At 41.3% G+C, this 8,638-nt stretch overlaps 1 long non-coding RNA gene across 1 annotated transcript; it reads right to left on the bottom strand.

Moving 5' to 3' along the window:
- Window positions 1–224: 224 nt before the first annotated feature.
- LOC142853821 (uncharacterized) lies at window positions 225–7,053 on the bottom strand. Its single transcript, XR_012911263.1, has 3 exons — window positions 6,815–7,053; window positions 6,633–6,700; window positions 225–466 (listed from the first exon to the last, which is right to left on the bottom strand). It is a non-coding gene; the product is annotated as an uncharacterized LOC142853821 (long non-coding RNA).
- Between the last annotated feature and the right edge of the window lie 1,585 nt (window positions 7,054–8,638).

Below are 8,638 nucleotides of genomic sequence, written 5' to 3'. Positions count from 1 at the left end.
CCCCCTCCTCCCACCCCTCTCCCCTTCCCCCCACTCCTCTCCCCCTCCCTTTCCAGTCCAAAGAGCTGTCAGGGTTCCCTGCCCTGTGGTAAGTCCTAGGTCCTCCCCCCTCCATCCATATCTAGGAAGGTGAACATCCAGACTGGCTAGGCTCCCACCAAGCCAGCACATTGCGTAGGATCAAAACCGCATGCCAATGTCCTTGGCGTCTCATCAGCCCTCATTGTTCGCCATGTTCCGAGAGTCCAGTTTTATCCCATGCTTTTTCTGGTAACAGTCCAGCTGGCCTAGGTGAGCTCCCAGTAGATCATCTCCACTGTCTCAGTGGGTGGGTGCACTCCTCGTGGTCCCGACATCTTTGCTCATGCTCTCACTCTTTCTGCTCCTCATTGGGACCTTGGGAGCTCAGTCCAGTGCTCCAGTGTGGGTCTCTGTCTCTATCTCCATCCATCGCCAGATGCGAGTTCTAGGATGATATGCAATATATTCGTCAGTATTGCTCTAGGGTAGGGTCATTTCAGGTTCCCTATCCTCAGCTGCCCAGGGAACTAACTGGGGACCTCAGCTTGGGCACCTGGGAGCCCCTCTAGGGTCAAGTCCCCTGCCCACCCTAAAGTGGGTCCCTTAACTAAGAATTGTGGTTCCGTGCTCCCCTATCCAACCTTCCTTTATCCCGATCCTCCTGTTTCCCCAAGTCCCCCCTCCTTCCCTTCTACCTTTTCTCTCCCCATCTCCCCTAACCCTCATCCCCCCCCCACCCCCAAGATCCCACTTTTCTCCCCGGCAATTTTGTCTACTTCCCTTATCCAAGAGGATAACTATATGTTTTTCCTTGGGTTCACCTTCTTACTTAGCTTCTTTAGATTCGCCTATTGTAGACTCCGTGAGCCCTATTTATGGCTAGAAACCAATTATGAGTGAGTACATCCCATGTTCATCTTTTTGGGTCTGGGATACCTCACTCAGGATAGTGTTTTCTATTCCCATCCATTTGCATGCAAAATTCGAGAAGTCATTGTTTTTTACCGCAGCGTAGTACTCTAGTGTGTATATATTCCATACTTTCTTCATCCATTCTTCCATTGAAGGGCATCTAGGTTGTTTCCAGGTTCTGGCTATTACAAATAATACTGCTATGAACATAGTTGAACAAATGCTTTTGACATGTGATAGAACATCTCTTGGGTAAATTCCCAAGAGTGGTATTGCTGGGTCCAGGGGTAGGTTGATCCCGAATTTCCTGAGAAACCGAAACACTGACTTCCATAGTGGTTGCACAAGATTGCATTCCCACCAGCAATGGATGAGGGTACCCCTTCCTCCACAGCCTCTCCAGCAAAGGCTATCCTTGGTGTTTTTGACTTTAGCCAATCTTACAGGTGTAAGATGATATCTCAAAGTTGTTTTGATTTGCATTTCCCTGATCGCTAAGGAGGTTGAGCATGACCTTAAGTGTCTTTTGGCCATTTGAACTTCTTCTGTTGAGAATTCTCTGTTCAGTTCAGCGCCCCATTTTTTAATTGAGTTAATTAGCATTTTAAAGTCTAGTTTCTTGAGTTCTCTATATATTTTGGAGATCAGACCTTTGTCTGTTGTGGGGTTGGTGAAGATCTTCTCCCAGTCAGTAGGTTGCCTTTGTGTCTTAGTGACAGTGTCCTTTGCTTTACAGAAGCTTCTCAGTTTCAATAGGTCCCATTTATTCAATGTTGCCCTTAATGTCTGTGCTTCTGGGGTTATACCTAAGAAGCGATCGCCTGTGCCCATCTGTTGTAGGGTATTGCCCACTTTCTCTTCTATCAGAATCAGTGTTTTCGGGCTGATATTGAGGTCTTTAATCCATTTGGACTTGAGTTTTGTGCACGGTGATAGATATGGGTCTATTTTCATTCTTCTACAGGTTGACATCCAGTTGTGCCAGCACCATTTGTTGAAGATGCTTTCTTTCTTCCAATGTATACTTTTAGCTCCTTTATCGAAAATGAGGTGTTCATAGGTTTGTGGGATAAAGTCCGGGTCTTCTATACGATTCCATTGGTCGACTTCTCTGTTTTTATGCCAGTACCACCCTGTTTTCATTACTGTAGCTCGGTAATAGAGTTTGAAGTCAGGGATGGTAATGCCTCCAGAAGATCCTTTATTGTATAGGATTGTTTTGGCTATCCTGGGTTCTTTGTTTTTCCATATAAAGTTGATTATTGTCCTCTCCAGATCTGTGAAGAATTTTGATGGGATCTTGATGGGGATTGCATTGAATCTATAAATTGCCTTTGGTAGAATTGCCATTTTTACTATGTTGATCCTCCCAATCCAAGAGCAAGGGATGTCCATCCATTTTTTGGTATCCTCTTCAATTTCTTTCTTCAATGCCTTAAAGTTCTTGTCAAATAGATCTTTCACTTCCTTGGTTAGATTTACCCCAAGATATTTTATGCTGTTTGTGGCTATCGTGAATGGAGAAGCTTCTCTGATTTCCCTCTCTGCTTCCATATCCTTTGAGTATAGGAGGGCGACTGATTTTTTGGAGTTGATCTTGTATCCTGCCACATTACTAAAGCTGTTTATCAGCTGTAAAAGTTCTTTGGTGGAATTTTGGGGGTCGCTTATGTACACTATCATATCATCTGCGAATAACGAAAGTTTAACTTCTTCCTTTCCAATTCGAATCCCCTTGATCCCATTATGCTGTCTTATTGCTATTGCTAGAACTTCCAGCACTATATTGAAGAGGTATGGCGAAAGTGGGCAGCCTTGTCGTGTTCCTGAGTTAAGCGGGATGGCTTTGAGTTTCTCTCCGTTTAATTTGATGTTAGCTGTCGGCTTGCTGTATATAGCTTTTATTATATTTAGGTATGACTCTTGTATCCCTAATCTCTCCAAGACTTTTAACATAAATGGATGTTGAATTTTGTCAAATGCTTTTTCAGCATCTAATGAAATGATCATATGGTTTTTTTCTTTCAGTTTATTTATATGATGGATTACATTGATAGATTTTCGTATGTTGAACCAGCCCTGCATCTCAGGAATGAAGCCTACTTGATCATAATGGATAATTTTTCGGATGTGTTCTTGGATTCGGTTTGCCAGTATTTTGTTGAGGATTTTTGCGTCGATATTCATGAGTGAGATCGGCCTGTAATTCTCTTTCCTGGTTGAGTCTTTGTGTGGTTTTGGTATCAGAGTAACTGTAGCTTCATAAGAGGAATTTGGTAATGACCCTTCTGTTTCTATATTGTGGAATACATTGAGGAGTATAGGTATTAGGTCTTCTTGGAAGTTCTGGTAGAATTCCGCATTGAAACCATCTGGCCCTGGGCTTTTTTTGGTAGGGAGGTTTTTGATAACAACTTCTAGTTCTTCGCGACTGACAGGTCTGTTTAGGTTGTTCACCTGGTCCTGATTTAATTTTGGTAAATCGTATTTATCTAAAAAAGCGTCCATTTCTTTTACATTTTCCAGTTTAGTGGCATACAAGCTTTTGTAGTAAGATCTAATGACTCTCTGAATTTCCTCTGTGTTTGTGGTTATGTCCCCCTTTTCATTTCTGATCTTATTAATTTGCAAATTTTCTCTCTGCCGTTTGACTAGTTTGGATAGGGGTTTGTCAATCTTGTTGATTTTCTCCAGGAACCAGCTTCTTGATTCATTGATTCTTTGGATTGTTTTCTGTGTTTCTATTTTGTTGATTTCAGCCCTCAGTTTGATTATTTCCAGTCTTCTACTCCTCCTAGGTGAGTCTGCTTCTTTTTTTTCTAGAGCTTTCAGGTGGGCTGTTAAGTCTCCAATATGTGCTTTCTCTGTTTTCTTTAAGTGGGCACTTAGTGCTATGAACTTTCCTCTTAGGACTGCTTTCATAGTGTCCCATAAGTTCGAGTATGTTGTTTCCTTATTTTCATTGAATTCAAGGAAGACTTTAATTTCTTTCTTTATTTCTTCCTTAATCCAGGTATGGTTCAGTAGTTGACTGTTCAGTTTCCATGAGTTTGTAGGCTTTCTGGGGGTAGCATTGTTGTTGAATTCTAACTTTAATCCATGGTGGTCTGATAAGACACAGGTGGTTAGTAATATTTTTTTGTAGCTGTGTGAGTTAGCTTTGTTACCTAGTATGTGGTCAATTTTCGAGAAGGTTCCATGAGCTGCAGAGAAAAAGGTATATTCTTTCCTCTTTGGGTGGAATATTCTATAGATGTCTGTTAAGTCCATTTGCTTCATTACCTCCATCAATTCTCTAATTTCTCTGTTAGGTTTCTGTCTGATTGACCTGTCCATTGGTGAGAGAGGAGTGTTGAAGTCTCCTACTATTAGTGTGTGCGGTTTGATGGCTGCCTTGAATTTTAGCAATGTTTCTTTTACATATATGGGTGCTTTTATATTAGGGGCATAGATATTCAGGATTGAGACTTCTTCCTGATTAATTTTTCCTGTTATGAGTATAAAATGTCCCTCTCCATCTCTTCTGATTGATTTAAGTTTGAAGTCAACTTTGTTAGAAATTAGTATGGCCACACCTGCTTGTTTCTTAGGTCCATTTGCTTGATAAGCCTTTTCCCAGCCCTTTACTCTGAGTAGGTGCCTGTCTTTGTGGCTGAGGTGTGTTTCTTGTAGACAGCAGAATGTTGGATCCTGTTTTCGTATCCAGTCTCTTAGCCTGTGCCTTTTTATAGGTGAGTTGAGCCCATTGACATTAAGTGTTATTAATGACCAGTGGTTGTTAACTCCGGTCACTTTTTTAGTAGTAGGGTTTGTGTGTTTCCCTTCTTTGAGTTGCGCTGGTGAATGGTCTCTAGATGTCTGAGTTATTGAGGTCTTTGTTGGACTCCTTGGTTAGTGATTTTCCTTCTATTATTTTCTGTAAGGCTGGATTTGTGGCTATGTATTGCTTAAATTTGTTTTTATCCTGGAAAATTTTGTTTTCTCCATTTATGGTGAACGAAAGCTTGGCTGGGTATAGTAGTCTGGGCTTGCATCCATGGCCTCTTAGTTTTTGCAGTACATCTATCCAAGACCTTCTGGCTTTCATGGTTTCCATAGAGAAGTCAGGTGTAAGTCTGATAGGTTTACCTTTATAAGTAAGTTGGCCTTTTTCCTTTGCGGCTCTTAATATTCTTTCTTTATTCTGTATATTTTGTGTTTTGATTATTATATGGCGAGGGGATGTTTTTTTTTTTTTGATCCAGCCTATTTGGGGTTCTGTATGCCTCTTGAACCTTCATAGGTACATCCTTCTTCAGGTTGGGAAAGTTTTCTTCTATAATTTTGTTAAGTATATTTTCTGGACCGTTGAGCTGCACTTCTTCTCCTTCTTCTACTCCAATTATTCTTAGGTTTGGTCTTTTTATTGTGTCCCATATTTCCTGTATGTTTTGTGATGAGAGATTGTTGGACTTGCTGTTTTCTTTGATCAGTGCGTTTATTTTCTCTATGTTATCCTCAGACTCTGAGATTCTTTCTTCTATCTCTTGTATTCTGCTGGTTATGCTTGTTTCTGTAGTCTCTATTCGTTTACCTAGATTTTCCATGTCCAGCCGGCCCTCTGTTTGTGTTTTCTTCTTTGCCTCCATTTCATTTTTCAAATCATGAACTGTTTCCATTATCTGCTTGATTGTTTTTCCTTGCTTTCCTAGGGTATCATTCACTGATTTACTCAATTCCTCGAACTTTCTGTTATACTTCTCCTCCATTTCTATAAAGGCGTTTTTTATATGCTGTTTAAGGGTGTCAATCCCTGTCATGAAGTCAGCTTTTTCTCCTTCTTCTTGATTAAGGTGTTCATGTCCTCCTGTTGTGAGGTCGCTGGCTTCTGGTGGTTTCGTGTTGTTTTTCAGATTGTTGGGTGAGTTCTTGCATTGGCGTCTCCCCATCTCTTCCTCCCAATATTCTCCTATGGATCTTCCTTTACAGGATCAAGTCTTCTTGCCAACTGATGTACCTTCCCAGTGATGTCACTCCCCCGTGATGTTTCTCCTGGAGTCCAGTTCAGATCTCCTTGCTGCTTGGTTAGCTCGGAAATAAAGGGCCCACCCTGCTTGCTGCAGACAGGTTATGGAGACAAAGGAGCTACCACCTTCCCCTTTGCACTCACCTTCGGGTTCAGTCCCAGCGCCCAGGCAGGCTGAGCACGGAGGCGCTCTGCCCCAAGAAGGGAGGGATGGAGGGAGACAGGGGGTAGGGGGATCTGGATGTAAGCTGGATGGGATGGGAATAGCGAGGAGGTACCGGGCAGTGTAGCCCTGTAGGTTGATCAGGAAGTGTAGGCGGGCTGTTCCCGGGTGCCGCAGCACTCACTCACCACAATGCTTTCTCACTAGGTGCCCTGATCCGAAACTCCGTGCTGCTTAGTTTGCTCGCAGACAAAGGGCCCACCCTGCTTGCTGCAGGCGGGCTCTGGGGACAAAGAAGCCCCCGAGCTCCCCTTTGCCCTACGCTTTGGGTTAGGACCCAGCGCCCAAGCAGGCCGAGCAGAGAGGCGCTCTGCCACCAAGGAAGGGAGGGGGGAGAGAAACAGGGGGTGGGGGGATCTGGATGTAAGCTGGATGGGATAGGAATAGCAAGGAGGTACCGGGCAGTGTAGCCCTGTAGGTTGATCAGGAAGTGTAGGCGGGCTGTTCCCCGGTGCCGCAGCACTCACTCACCACAATGATGTCTCACTAGGTGCCCTGATCACAACTCCGTGCTGCTTGGTTCGCTCGCAGACAAAGGGCTGCATGAATATTTTTGAGATTATAAAGTGTTTACTATTTTTTTACTAGATGGTAGTCCACTGTTTTTATTTTTAAAAAAAATGACGTCATCTATTAGAAAGGCAACTTCATACCCTCAGCAATCGCAATGATGTCATCTGTTAGACAGGCAACTTCACCCTCAGCAATCGCAATGATGTCATCTGTTAGACAGGCAACTTCACCCTCAGCAATCGCAATGATGTCATCTGTTAGACAGGCAACTTCACCCTCAGCAATCGCAATGATGTCATCTCTTAGACAGGCAACTTCACCCTCAGCAATCGCAATGATGTCATCTGTTAGAAAGGCAACTTCACCCTCAGCGATCGCAATGATGTCATCTGTTTTGGTTTCATCAGCTCTTCTTGTTCTATTATACTTGTTTGAATGCCTTCCCTGAGTAAATGCCAAATTTCTGAGAGTGGAATTACTAGTTTTGGTTCCAAACATAGGCACCGGATCATTTAATATGAAATTTGTTGATACTATTAGGTTTTGATAAGTCTGCATGGAAATTAGATTTTTATCATAAGTCTACTTTAATCTATGAGGATGATAATATGCACCTCTGTTTGTCAATGTGTTCATGCATTCTGTGTTGAGCTGCATTAACACTTGAGCATGAAATAAGTTTTGCATTCCCCGTGTGGATTTTACTCAGTCATAAATAAATTATTTTTGTATATTATTGTTGATACATTGTATGAGTTGTCAGTACAGTGTTAAAGATTTTTATTTCCATGTTCATGAAATCTTAAGTTTTCCTGTGACATGTATGAGTTAGGTTTAGCTACCAACACCAACCTTATCACATAAATTTGGAAATGTAAATAATCATCCTGTTTTTTGAAATCGAGAAAATAGGTTTATTTCTTCTTTGAGAGATTTTTAGAATAATGGCTCATATTACCCGGGCAAGTAGTTGGCTTTGTGTGGAGTTTTAAAATAAACATCTAATGTTTTAATTAACCACAGGGTTTAACAGATTTAGTTTTGTTTTGTTTCACCTTTGACCCTATGACAACTTTTAGCTGTCAATGAATTTGTTCACTTCATTTAAATTGGCAAGTTCATCAGTTAAAACTGTTTGTAAATGTCGCTGATATTTTAGCATCTCCAGTGCATGTTTGGCTCACTTCCTTCTCTTTCAGGACTGAATGTGTTATTTGTGTATGTTAATAAACCAGACTGACTGCCAAGAGATCTACCATTAGAATAATCTTCTACAAGAACTAACTGCCTTTGCTTTTATTGATTTCTTTATTTCCTGTTTGTTTCTATGGATTTCCATTTTCATTTATATTAAGTTCTGTTGTGGGATAATGCTTTTTGTACACTGTAAAGATTTGTCCCTCGTATATCGGTTTAATAAAACACTGATTGTCCAGTAGTATAGGTGGGGAAACCAGACCAAGAGAACTCTGAGAAGAGGAAATGAAAGATACAGTTTCCACTCAGACACAGAGGAAGCAAGATGAGAATGCTGTACTGATAAAAGGTACCAAGCATGTGGCTAAACATGGACAAGAATTATGTGTAAATTTAGGTTGTAAGAGCTAGTTAATAAAGAGCCTGAGCAATAGGCCAAATAGTTAGTAATTAATATAAGCCTCTGTGTGTTTCTTTGGGACTGAACAGCTGTGGGACTGGGCAGGGCAGAAACTTCTGTCTTCATATTCTGGGTTCATCTCTATTGGTTTTGTTGTTGTTGTTTATTTACTTATTTTGCTTAACTAGGGAAAGGTTTGTATTGGAACTTTCTTTTCTTCCTTCACCATTTAGTGTTTTTCATACCAGCACTAATTTATCATCATCAAATATTTGTTTCACAGCCCCTTAAAATGTGTAAGAATACTTCAGGTTTTTGCATTGTATAAAATAATGAGCTTTATTATGACATTTTAACCTTCCTTTGT

This window comes from Microtus pennsylvanicus, chromosome 7 (genome assembly GCF_037038515.1).
Source record: "Microtus pennsylvanicus isolate mMicPen1 chromosome 7, mMicPen1.hap1, whole genome shotgun sequence".
In the NCBI taxonomy this organism is placed as follows: domain Eukaryota; kingdom Metazoa; phylum Chordata; class Mammalia; order Rodentia; family Cricetidae; genus Microtus; species Microtus pennsylvanicus.
This window is presented reverse-complemented; position numbering and strand designations above follow the sequence as displayed.